At 42.6% G+C, this 13,922-nt stretch overlaps 1 protein-coding gene across 4 annotated transcripts in view; it reads left to right on the forward strand.

Annotated features, from left to right (window-relative positions):
- Positions 1-13,922, forward strand: part of IL1RAPL1 (interleukin 1 receptor accessory protein like 1) — a 636,262-nt gene that overhangs the window by 68,042 nt on the left and 554,298 nt on the right. The window contains exon 1 of one of the 4 annotated variants that reach the window (XM_083612314.1): positions 11,189-11,250. The exons of the other annotated variants lie outside the window; for them this stretch is intronic. The gene's annotated coding sequence lies outside the window, so the exon portion shown is untranslated. Of the gene's footprint in view, positions 1-11,188; positions 11,251-13,922 lie in introns of those variants that run through there. 4 annotated transcript variants of the gene reach the window in all.

Raw genomic sequence — 13,922 nt, forward strand, 5'->3', positions numbered from 1 at the left:
GGGTGCAATATACGTGGACAAGACTCCCGCAAGGCTTCAAGAATTCACCAACCCTTTTTGGGGTTGCATTGGCCTCGGACCTATCCAGCTTCCCCACCAACCCACGCAGGATTTTGTTGCAGTACGTGGATGACCTTCTTCTAGCGTGTTCAGACGAGCACACGTGTATGGAAGCCACCAAAGACTTGCTGAATCACTTAGCCGAGGCAGGATACCGAGTATCTAAGAAAAAGGCCCAAATATGTCAGCCCACTGTGAAATACCTTGGATTTGATATATCTCATCAGCGGCGAACCCTGAGGGAGGAAAGGAAGCAAGCTATTATTCAGATTCCAGAGCCAAAGAACCGCAGGGAACTCCGTGGCTTTCTGGGATCAGCAGGGTTCTGCAGAATATGGATACCAGATTACAGCACAATTGCCAAGCCTCTGCATGAATCAACCAGAGGAACTGAGAAGGACCCCTTTGTGTGGGGAGAAGAACAACAGCAGGCCTTTAAGAACCTAAAAAGGGCATTACAGCAGGCACCAGGGCTAGGCATTCCAAATCCCGAGAAGCCGTTCTCCCTGTTTGTGGATGAGGACCAGGGAACAGCAAAGGGAGTGTTGTGTCAGAAATTGGGAAGCTGGCAGCAGCCCGTGGCATACCTGTCTGAGCGCCTGACGCCTACTGAACAAGGTTTACCGCCCTGCATGAGAGCAGTTGTGGCAGTCGCCACTTTACTAAGCAAAGCAGACAAATTCACTTTTGGCCAAGACACTGTTTGTGTGACCCCGCATGCAGTCCCAGCTCTGCTTGATATGAAGGGTACCTATTTCCTCTCCCAAGCAAAGATGAGAAAGTGTCAGATGTTATTGCTGCATCCGCGTTTGAAGTTCCAGGTTACCACCGCCCTCAACCCAGCTACCTTGTTGCCGGTAGGAGAAGGTGAGGAGCCAATGCACGATTGCATTGAGGTTATGGACGAAGTGTATTCTAGCAGGCCTGACCTCAAGGATGAAGCAAACCCCCACTGGCCTTCATGGTTTGTAAGGCTTTAAGATGTCCCCAGATTTGCCCTGCTCCTCCTGACCTCCCAATTCCTGTCACCGTGTTGTGGATAATATCAGCTTCAGGGAACCTTCTGAATGTGTAGAGGTTCACATTGCAATTTAGAACTCTGGGCCACTAGAGTTTTAAAACGTGGAGAGGGTCTCCATGCTTAAAGATAGTACCTACTGCCAATACCACCCTCGTCTCATCGATGTGAATGGTGGAGGCAGGAGCATCAGCATGATTTGGGAATGAGGCTTCAAGCCCCTTTCAACTTACTTGCCCTGTACGTAGGAGAAACACATGAATTGGGGCTGTTTTCATATAAGGAAGTCACCTGTAAAACTAGAGTTGCAGTGTTATGCATACTTTCCTGGGAGTGAACCCTATTTGACTGTGACTTACTTCTGGGTATAAGATTGCATTGTAAATGTGTAATTGGATTAGTATATCAAAATTTGTAAATGATATGCAGCAGGGCACACGCCTCTCATTGTCCAGAGCGTCTTGTATGTGTCCAGTTTACTGTATTTGTTACATGTAACTTCTAATGTTCTGCTGACTGTCATAAGCAAGAGTTGGAGAATGGTTACACATGTTTCCTGCCAAGCCTCTAGAGGGCTTTGTGTGTGTGTGTGTGTGTGTGTGTGTGTGTGTGGTGGGTGAGGGAGAGAGAAATAAGCAGAAAATGCAGACAAACAAACAATATCTGTATAATAAACTGACAGGTACCTCAGAACTCTGTGTTCAGAATCCATAAGATAGAACTGTCACTTAGCACTATTGAAATAAAATGTTTCATCTTGCACCTGATTTTCAGCACATTTGTTTCCAGTGTCCTAAGCATTATTACTCCTGCACTGTGACCTAAGCAAATATATCAGACAGCCACTTTAATTTCAAGGGGATTCCGAAGGTGTGAGCTTAGCCTTGCTACTTTAATTAAGGACTCAGGACAGGGGTTTTTGTTTTTGTTTGTTTCATTTTCAGTATCTTGAGTGGTCAATCCCAGTTAAGGTGAATACCAAACATTAAAAATGGCCTGTTCATCTTCATATTTGCCTATGGACGTTAGGGCCTGTACACACACTGTTTATACCTGCTTCTCTCTGGACAGGAAATGCAGTAGAATCATGCAGTTTCTGAATCTGTGAAATAAATTCAGTTGAAATAAATTCAAATAGAACTGGTCTGGGAACTGGCATATGCATTTGCACATATTTATGCTTACACGAGTAATATCAAAGTCTTATAAGTGGTCTACATTAAAGCACAACTTGTAGTTTTAATGAGACACTGCTGTATTAAAATGTTTTCCTCACATAAAGATTGCATATGAATGTAAAACCACTGTTCAAACTATTTATGAAAGAGTTCACCCTTTCATTTTAATGGGAGTTTCTAAGAGACAGTGAAACTATTTTAATACTTTCAGATTTATGGGACTTTATCCAGTTGCATTATTGGAAGGAAACTCGCTGTCTGTACTTTGTACTATGAAAATTCACTTTAGAAGTTTCAGCTTTGTGAATATATTAGCCAACAAATTTAAGCATATGACAAAGAGAGTCCATTTGAAATTGGTAAATTATTTGTAAAGGATTGTCAGCTAACGATACTTTGGGGTTTTGTTTTCATTTTTTTATACTGCATTTACTTTTTGTGTTATGATTTGGAACTTCTCTGTTAACTTCTGTTTACAGTTTCTGTTCTCATGAAAGAGCTGGCTAATTAACTGAAATTATACGATTTCTTGCTGGTATGAGAAGAAAGAAGCGAGAAAATCTGAGCATCGTTACCAGTAGTCCTGACAATGTCTGTCTTTGTTGAGGATGGAATTGATGTCATGTTTGGCAGCCTACCAAGATTGTACTGCAAGTAACACAACGATATTTTGGACATGCTTTGCAGGAATTTCCTTTCCAAAATCTTTTTGCAAAGCTTCAGAGTCAGGACCATTTTTCCTCTTTTCGCAAAGAATTAATATCAAGACACGGCTTGTGCTTTTCACTTTTTAAGCAGAGATAATGGAATAATCACTAAAAGTCACCAAGAAGAACTCAAGCCAAACCCACCTAGCTTTGATAAATGTATTGGCTTAAATCAACTGCAGTCCTCTTGTCTAACATCTAACCTTCAGTAACATAAGTCACACACAGTATTTTTGTAGCAAAACGTGAGCTGGGGGCTAGCAGGAATTGATGTATGCTTGCACGGCCACTAACATAGCAAACAAATCAACAACTTGGGCAATTCTACCCAGCTGTATTCTGAGATGTCTGAGTTGATTCTATGGCTGTCACCAAGAGTGCCAATTTGGCCCCATGACCATGGGTGCCATGCAGTGTGCATGGCACTGGCACCGAAATTTGTGGGTGCCCAGCCCCTTCATGTGGAATTTTGTGGGTGCTCGGGCAGCCAGGGCCCCAGGGAGTTGCCACTTATGGCTGTAACAACTCTTTACTAAGGACCTGACTTCAGCTTTGTAATATGTTTGTCTCTACAAGAATCAACTCCTTGACTATAGTAACAAATAAGTACAGTGGTACCTCAGGTTACATACACTTCAGGTTACATACGCTTCAGGTTACAGACTCCGCTAACCCAGAAATAGTGTTTCAGGTTAAGAACTTTGCTTCAGGTTGAGAACAGAAATCATTCTCCAGCGGCGCAGCAGCAGCAGGAGGCCCCATTAGCTAAAGTGGTGCTTCAGGTTAAGAACAGTTTCAGGTTAAGTACGGACCTCTGGAATGAATTAAGTACTTAACCTGAGGTACCACTGTATTTGTGTCATATTCAGCTTTCCTACACTAGCATTTTCAGCCTTTGTGTGGACTGTCACTCCAATTTAAATGTGGACAACCAGCTTCTATTGATCACTGTAGATTCACCAAGCTCCTGTTTTACTCCCACTTGTACCATTGTCCTTATTTTTTCAAAATCTTCTAAATACTGTCACCACACAGTTATATTATGCTGTTTAAAGAAAACTTTAATCTATAATCCAGTAGCTGTGGTACTTTAGATGTGGTGTAAAACCAGCCAGGCACACTTTATAAATAAAGAAAAATAACATTAAAAAACTTCCCTACCTTCAGATGTCTTCTAAAGGTTGTATAGTTACTCATCTCTTTGACATCTGATGGGAGGGCATTCCACAGGGTAGGCACCACCACCGAGAAGGCCCTCTGCCTGATTCCCTGAAACACTTCTCACAGTGAGGGAACTGCTAGAAGAGCCACGGAGCTGAATGACGGGGAGGATGGTCCTTCAGGTATACTGGGCTGAGGCTATTTAAATGCCAGCACCAACACTTTGAATTGTGCTTGGAAATGTACTAGTAGCCAATGTAGGTCTTTCAGAACTAGTGTTATATGTTCCCGGCAGCTGCTCCCAGTCACCAGTCTAGCTGCCACCACCCTGAACACAGAATTAACCTGCACGTCCATGACTTCTGGTCCTGCGCACCTGGTCCTTCAGGGGCACTGTTACTTCATTCAGGACCAGAGGGTCCCCCACACCTGCCCGCCCCCTGTCCCCCAGAAACAGTACTTCTGTCTTGTAGGGATTCGGCCTCAATGCTCAAAGGTAAATACTTAAATTGGTTACTGTTTCTTTAAATGGCAGTTGTGCGTAATACGGAAGCATATATGGGACTGACTTGTAAAAGCATAGCTCCTAACCTTTTATATGTTAGTTACTCTTGTCCTTCTGCCTCAGCTAATCAATCTCACCACTACCAGGTACTTCTGCTGGTTTGCTATGCACCAGGCTTGCAGGCAGTTCTCTCTCTCTGGCCAGCTGCAGAAGCTGCTTGCTGAACTTCCCCACGTTGCTCACTGCACTTTAATAGCCTTTTAGCCAGTCTTCGCCTTTAGGTGCAGTATTCACGGAGTTCATGCTAGTAGGAAAGACCAGATTTCATCATGTGTAGACAAAGCCTAGCTCTACTGAAGTTGATGAAGCAATGCTACTTTCCCTCAATTGAGACAAGTTTCCAAACTTTTGATTAAGCTACTATTTATTGCCTTTAGCTAGATATGTTGCATTCCAACTACCTGACAGCAGTCACTCTTTTTATTTTTATTATTATGTTTAAAAATTTAACAGGGTGATTTTCGAAGTAGGATGTGGTATTTTTGGTCTGCCAATGTGGCATTTTGCTTGTTTTTCATTTGAAAGGCCTACCTCAGCTGTGTGATCATTGTCATCTTTGACTTTGTTACCCAGGAAACAAGGGAACCTTTTTTATATTGCTGTGGTTCATTTTTTTCTCATTCCCTATTTATTCATTCTTTGCTAGCCTGTTTTGTTTAAGGGTGTATGCTGTAGTGTTTTGTTCTGTTAAATCACCACCAGTAAGCTTTCATTCTCTCTTTCATAAATGCTTCACATTACAGTGCTTTAACATATGGTGATTGTGACTCAGGGTTTATATTTACTTCGGTAAAACAGGGCTCTAGCTAATGTATGTGCCATAATCATGCTGTATAAAAAAAACAACCCCTGTGCTTTAAGTACTGTAAAAATTCACACGCATGCAAAGTGCATGAGAACTGACATCTCCAAAGGAACAAAAATTGCAGTTTTGTAATTTATATTAAAATGACTAATGTTTTTGGAGCCGTGGTTCTGAAATAATGCTGTGCCAAATTTTTGAAATTTTTGCTTTTTTATTGCTAAACAGCTGTTTCAGGGAGTGAAAGCGAGGTTTTGGGTCCCCCCCCCCCGTGGGGATCTTACCTTTAATCAACCAATTGCCATCTACTACTGCCTTCTCTTTTTAAATGATTGTGTGCTCTACCATCCTAGCACTTCTTTGATGTCATTTTTCACCATAGGATTATGGGAATCACATACTGAATATGTTTACTTCACAGTACATAGGAACATAAATTGTTGCCTTACACAGTCAAACTGCTGGTCCCTATAGCTCAGTGCTGTCTACATTCACCAGTAGAGGCTCTGCAGTCCCAGCCATACTCGAAAATGCTTGTGTTTACTTGAGATAGTTTTGTATGCTAAGCATCTGCTGTACCTTTGAGCAAAGGGGAAACCACACCACCGATCAGGTTTGCCCACATTACAATATCATCAAGGCCAATCAGAGTCTTCGTATTCGCCTTGGTCTGAATGCAATGGAGAGAAAGTATGATGCTATTGTTCAGAAAGCCAGACTGATGTTCTCTGTCTTACAACACAGCACTAGTCATTTCATTGTCTGCAACTGCTCTGTTCATCAGCCAGGTTCAGTCTGCCAGCAGAAACTTGAACCTCGGGTCTTAGCCAAGATCAAGAGAAGGAAACAAAAAAGCAGTTTCATGAAAGAAAATCATTTTTCTCCCTCCAAGGTAGAGCAGCCTTTATTGGGTGTCAATTGCATAAAATAATGAGATGAAATAACCAATTGAATAAAATTAAGAAAATCCAGGTCAAGGTAACAGAGGGGAACTGTTACCAGAGAATTCTAGAAACTTCTTGTTTACAACTCATCCCCCAAAAGGTAGAGAGTTGATAAACCCTTTCTTCTAAATATGATTGTTTAAATTGGTTAGTTTTTCTGTACCCTGTTTCAGTAAATCCAGCTTTATAGTTTAAAGCTGCATAACCGTGCTTTTATGCTTTAATTACTGCTCCCAAAAAAGCAAGCTGCATGGCTGGGATTTTGCTTGGCATGTAATGTGAGACTAGTTACAGAATATGGATGGTTTTGCATACAAATGTGTATGTCGGTACAATGCATTAATTGTTTCCAGGAGGAAATACATTTGGATGTACATCTGAATGTATAACCACATGGTAGATATACAAATACATGCAACAGGATCTGAGTGAGGAGGTGGAAACATGGTTGCCATAGCAACCAGGATGCTCATTTCTTCCACCTGGCTCCCATCCTCTTGTGAAGAGTTCCATGTTCTTTCAAAAATAGATGAAACCTAGCATTGAAAAGTGAGAGGGCACATCTATTTAGATCTGTGATGAGTGTTCATGAAAATTATGCCACTGTTTCAGTTCAGAACAATTTAAAACTTGGTTCTAGAAGAAGAAGAAGAGTTTGGATTTGACATCCCGCTTTATCACTACCCGAAGGAGTCTCAAAGTGGCTAACATTCTCCTTTCCCTTCCTCCCCCACAACAAACACTCTGTGAGGTGAGTGAGGCTGAGAGACTTCAGAGAAGTGTGACTGGCCCAAGGTCACCCAGCAGCTGCATGTGGAGGAGTGGGGAAGCGAACCCGGTTCACCAGATTACGAGTCCACCGCTCTTAACCACTACACCACACTGGCTCATAACCATGGTTCTACCATTAACCATGTGGTTCGTAGGAGACATGTTTCCAGGAACTTGCTTTCTTTGTTGAAAATATATCATAAATCACAACAATTTATGAAATAGTGAATGGTTTGTGCTTATTCAGGGACCATGTTTTAAGGAGTCTCAATTCCTTTGCCTCTTGTTTTCTGGGGACTGAAAGTGCCAGCATGGTGTAGTGGTTAAGAGCGGTGGACTTGTAATCTGGTGAACGGGGTTCACTTCCCCACTCTTCCACATGCACCTGCTGGGTGACCTTGGGCTAGTCACACTTCTCTGAAGTCTCTCAGCCTCACTCACCTCACAGAGTGTTTGTTGTGGGGCAGGAAGGGAAAGGCGATCGTTAGCCGCTTTGAGACTCCTTAAGGGGAGTGAAAGGCACAATATCAAGTCCAAACCCCTCCTCCTTCTCCTTTTCCTCCTCTTCCTCTTCTTCTTCTTCTTCTTCTGGCTCAGATGTGAGTCAGCTGAATAGGAAATCCTTGGCCACCCCTAAGGCATTTTCTTGAAAAATACTGCAGTCTCCCTCTAAGATCACAGGAAACAACCTCAGACAGAGATGGTGTCAGGCAGTAGGGGTGGGCTTCAACTCAACAGTATCCCTAATCAAGATAGAATCAAAGAGCTGGAAGGTCCACAAGGGTCATCTAGTTCAGCCCCCTGCAATTCCGGAAACTTTTGCCCAACATGTGACTCAAACCCACAACCATGAGAGAGTAAGCATCTCATGCTCTACTGACTCAACTATTCAGGCATTCATGACCGTATGCTAGAAGGCCCTATGCAAGCCCTCAAATCAAGCTCCTAAATGGAGGTTTCCTGGTGAAGGAGTCCTATGGACTATGACAGCCCTTCCCTTATTAATAACAGCACCACCAGACTATCAAGCATGATGGATTAATCTCCAGTGATACGTCTGAGGGGAGGGATATCATAGCAGTTAACAGATGGCAAGCATTTGGAAACCCCTCTCTGACCCACCCCTCCAGCCAAACCTGCTTCCCCCCACCAACCACCAGACTGGCTGATATCGGTAGATGATCCACACAATGTCACCCTGCTAAACACATCTTTCAAGAACTCCCACCCTGCCAGGCACTCACTGAAACCAGAGCTGGTATATTATGGAAAACTTTCCACTGACATTACTGGCAAGGGAGATCCCTTGCTATGTGTGTGGATTACCGCCATTTGTCGACTCATAGTTGTCATTGTGTCTGACACTGTGCCACTGCTTGCTGATAGAAGATTCATTCTACGTTTCTCTGCTTCCATAACCAAGAAATCTTACTCCACTTTCCTCAGACCAGTGTTACATATGTGTGTGTGTGTACCAATAGTTACAGACATCTAAGCCTCTTTTTGGAACAAAAGGGAATGAGCACAACAAGGTTGCTTTAGAAGCTGTATTGTTTGAAATGAGCACCCATTGTTGGTGCTGCCATGGAAATTATAATTTGAAAGCTCAAATTTTCCCCAGAGTATTGTATGTTGTTATAAGCCTGTGCAAGCCTGAACATTCTGAATGTCCATGGATTCCCCCCCCCATTCAGACCACTCTCCCTTGTTCAGCCTATTAGATTGGATTTCTCAGTTCCCATATCCCACTGCTAGAGCCTTCACAACAGAGAAGCCTGTATACATAAGCTGATGAATCTTTGCTTTTGCTTATCCTTTCTTTTATGTGAAAAGGAATTTTTTTTTTCCAAACACCATCAAACAACTTTGCATCCTTGCCAAACACACGTCAGAGCAGGTACACAAAGGTTGGCAGTCGAGTGGTTCCATAATAATATAAAGCATTCAACAAAGTGCAAAAAAGGGGAGGGAGGGACCCAAGCTATCTGTATGTTAAAAAACAAAGGAATGGCTTTTAAGGGCTTTTAAAGGGGCAAATCTAAATGTTTGGACTGCTTTGGAAGAACATAAGAAACTGCCAGGCTAGAGAATTTGCCAGTCTAGCTTGGTATCGTCTACCTAACTGACAGTGGCTTTCCAGGATCTAAGGCAATATCCTTAGGATCTTTCCTATCACCACCTAGCTGATCCTTTTCAACTCAAAATGCTAGGGATTAAAATTGGGGCTTCTGAATAGGAAACACACACACTGTCACTGAGTTACAATTTCAGTTGGAGAGAGGCAGGTTATAACCTTTTTGGTCCTGTTCTATAGTCTTCATCCAGATTGCCTCCAAAATTGCTAAGGAGAAGACTTATGGGCATAATTTGTACTCTTACCTCCCCCCCCCCCCCACTTCTTAACTAATATCATTTTAGGAATAGAGAGGATTTTTATCTTGACCCATGGCTGCTTCTTACAAAGAAAAAATATATGAGGCGCTCAAGGCAGAGAGTACATAATGATTAAAAACTACTATCCTTTCCATCCCTATAACTCTGGGATTCCTTGAAAGCTTATCAGGGATCTTCACTGAGGAGATACATCTATATTCCTGAAAGACATCTTACTTTCTTCTTGAACACAGACACAATTGAATATGACTTGGATTGAATGGATAGTATAGGAAAGATTGGCATGCTATTTTTTTGCAGGATAGAAAGAATACTACTTCACGTAGAATAGTTAGTGGTACAGCATATTCAATTCGGCACTGTTGCTCAATTAGTTCTTGTAGTTCACATGTTCTCTTAACCTGAACATATTATCATGACTCAGTGCAGTTGAGGATGCCTCCCCTCTCACCTGGAATTTAAAAGGGTGGAATGTGTTGTATTTTACTACTAATAGTATGATTATTGAAAAATGCCATTAATTTTAAAGATGCATATATAATGGTGAAGTTGTAACTGTGGTGAATATGTTCTACCTAAGAATGAACTTGGGTGCCCAGATGCCTCTTACTTTGCAGGTGTAAGAGGGCCACCTAAAAATAAGATCTAGAGAATTGTGTACATACACAAAAGTATATATAGGCTTGCTTGTTTTTGTAATCCTCTAGAACTCCCAAATAGACTGACAATGAAATTCCCAAAAGTACAGAATGTTGAGATGTCAGCTACAAAAGCCTGTTTCTTCAGGCCACACCACTTCTCCATAGACCATATCCATAAATAGGCCTGCTCCATGCCCTCCTTGAGTCATTTGCCTGACTGCATTATATCCTTGAGCTTGGTTGCCTTAATAGTAAGAGGTATGTGTGAAAATTTGTGACTTTGGCATGGTTTGAACATAGCCTACTGTAAGGGATGTATGAACGTATGTACCTCAGTCTATTCTGATATTGATTGGCACTTCCAACTGGTATTTTCCATGCCACTTCTTGTTGTTTAGTCGTTTAGCTGTGTCCAACTCTTTGTGACCCCATGGACCAGAGCACGCCAGGCACTCCTGTCCTCCATTGCCTCCCGCAGTTTAGTCAAACTCATGTTGGTAGCTTGAGAACACTGTCCAACCATCTCTTCCTCTGTCGTCCCTTCTTGTGCCCTCAATCTTTCTCATCATCACAGTTAGTTTATTTTGCAGAAGTCAATGTTCTGTTTTGTCAGTTGCTGATGAAGAAATGTACATATTATTAACCTTCCCCCCCCACACACACATAGCACACAATAGACATGCATACATCAGCCATCAACAGATATTTACAAATCAGCTACCTTCCTTGCATGTTCCGTTTCAGAATTAATGAATTTCCACAGGTGTTGCCCTGTTAGTCTTCGGAAGCAAAAACAACAAAGAATGTTGTGACACCTTAAAGACAAAGTTAATGAAGTAGCTAATGACCCATCACAAAGCTATCTACACCCACAATCTCTCCACCCACCCAACTGCCTAAGCAAGAGGCATTATGACAGTGCAATGACACATTTCTGCCAAGCCACAGCAGATGGGGATGTGCAGCAGGTCCAGAGAGAGGTGTGGCCTGGGGAAGGGCATGGCCTAGGGTAAGTCGCTATAACTAGAGATTCTGCCCATCAGCTGGAAATTCCTCACCTCTGGTTTATTTGATAGTGGCATTTAAAACATCTGAGTAGGCAGCATTGCTTTATACATGACATAAGGCTTTTGTTATGATCAACCTAAGTGTGAGTACTCTCTTTCCTCCTCATTTTAATTCTGTGAACATAGATATGCTTAGAAAGAGTACCTGCTTATGCACCGAGACATGATTGAAGATGCAAGGAACAGGAAAGTAAATAGACATATTAAAAGAATCAACAAATCCAATGAGTTCACACAGTGTTTCATTAAAACACATCTGAGGTAACAAGAAAATTAACCTAGCAATTAAGTTCCTCCTGTGTTCATAATCATAACATCAAGTCAAAATTTCTTTCATACTCCTTGATTAAAGTAACATTCCATTTTTCATGCTTATTTAACTAATTTTGGAAAACAAGGAGTCACTATACCCTTTAAGAAACCTCTGATACCTTTTCCTTTAAACCTTCATTTAAGGTATGATTATGCCTTAGTGTTCATAATATTACCTGTTTGAAAGTATAGTAATAGAAGGTAAGGAAGAGGAGATAAGTTTTTACAGGCGTGGATTTGTTGGGCAAAGAGGATCCAAAGGCATTTATATTCTGAGCCACCTTTGTTTGAGGACAACCCCCTCAGTACTCCTAGACTAGAAAGCCTCTGCACAAATCTGTAGACATTCCTTCAGTCAGATGTTTTTGGTGGTGAATCAACAGTTTGCCATCACTCTTAGTGTTCTGTGAAATGATCTTGTGCAGGGATATTTTTTAATGAAAGGGGGCACTTTGGTGTAGAGTGAAATCTTTCCCCAAACTTCCCCTTTTCCATATCATTTGAATGCCTGTTCATGATTGCTAGTTTCCCAAAACTCTCCTTTAGTTCAGTTGAGGAGTCATGCTGTTTGCTCTGCTTTGGTGGCTTGCTCAAGGGAGACAAAGTTTCTGTTGCCTGACTTGGAACCCCCATTTGATCATGGCACTTGATAGCCACCTCTAGGGCCATTGAAAGCCTCTGTAGGGTGTGTCAGGCTGGACCTGGCTGGTTGTTCGATGGTCTTTTCCTGAGGCTGGAGTGGTGTGTCCTCTGGATGCCTTCTTTCCAGGCAGTGCTGGCTGCATCATGACTTTGCCTTGCTGCTGACAGGAGCTCTGAGTCTTTCTATTGGTGTTGAGAGGAGAAAGGAGGTGAGATGGCATGAGCACCCTTGTTCGCTTTTTTTTTTTAGCAGAAACTCTTGAATTTCCTAATTGGAACTTACCAATGTAAATTGTAAGCAGAGTGCTCAGCTTATAGGATCCTACTCTTTGCTGATCTCCCTTTTTCAGAAGCTGATCATATTTATAGCTGTATAAGTTGTAGTAAAAGGTACACGGGTGGCACTGTGGTCTAAACCACTGAGCCTTGGGCTTGCCAATCAAAAGGTCGGTGGTTCGAATCCCCGCGGTGGGGTGAGCTCCTGTTGCTCAGTCCCTGCTCCTGCCAACCTAGCAGTTTGAAAGCATGCCAAAAAGTGCAAGTAGATTAATAGGTACCGCTCCGACAGGAAGGTAAATGGCATTTCCGTGTGCTGCTCTGGTTTCGCCAGAAGCAGCTTAGTCATGCTGGCCACATGACCCAGAAAAACTATCTGTGGACAAACGCCTGCTCTCTCGGCCTGTAAAGCAAGATGAGCGCCGCAACCCCAGAGTCATTTGCGAATGGACTTAACTGTCAGGGGTCCCTTTACCTTTAAGTAGTAGTAAAGAGCCAATGTGTTGTACCAGCAACACTGGTGCCAACTGTGAAGGAAGGCACACAAAGTTAGGCCTTGCTGCAGTTTCCTGAGGCAGTCAAGCCTCACTGCCTTCAGCTAGACCACCAATGGGTTGTTAGGCCAGGTATAATGTACGCATTGCACAGAGCGTTGCTGGTGCACGGCTTCACCCATCCTACTGTTGGGTAAGTGGGGCGATTCCTGGTCAGCACCACTCAAACTGGAGTGAATGAGTGCCCTCTGGAGCTGCTTTCTGCTCTGTATAAAGCGTGACCAGCTGCTAATATCCCTTCACCATGCGGCTTCCCCCTCAGTACTTTCAGCCCTTGTATTCTTTCAACTTTTTTGCTGCTCTTCACACATTCTACTTGCCATTCAGGTGACCACACAGTCAGCTCCTCACTCCCCAATTCTTCTTCCATTGGTTGTTTTGCCTCACTCTGCCATATCTTCAGTTTATTCCTCAAGCTTGCCAATGCTACCTCTCTGAGATCTCCTGAGGGTTGTGCTGCTTGCAAGCTCTGGGAGTCCATATGTACTTCCAGAGTAGACCTGGAAGGTGAAGTCTTTAAGCAGGTACACTCTGGAGCCCAGTACATCCAGTGACTAGCTCTGACGCTATCATGGGATTTCCCAGAACCTCTACTCTCCCCCCCCCATACACACAATATAGAGTGCTGGAAACACCGGTTGCTCCTCTTCTTGCCACCACATTGGGCTGCAAAGGCCAATCCTGGTGAATCAGGGAATGGGGAATATCACACTGGATGTAAGATATGTTAGCTTTCAATGTAGCTTGAAAAAAAGATTGAAAAACAATTGTGTAATTGATGTATTTTTTATAACAACTTTCAAAGTTGATATCATAATTTTTGAATAGCA

This window comes from Podarcis filfolensis (genome assembly GCF_964270895.1).
Source record: "Podarcis filfolensis genome assembly, chromosome: 4".
NCBI lineage: Eukaryota > Metazoa > Chordata > Lepidosauria > Squamata > Lacertidae > Podarcis > Podarcis filfolensis.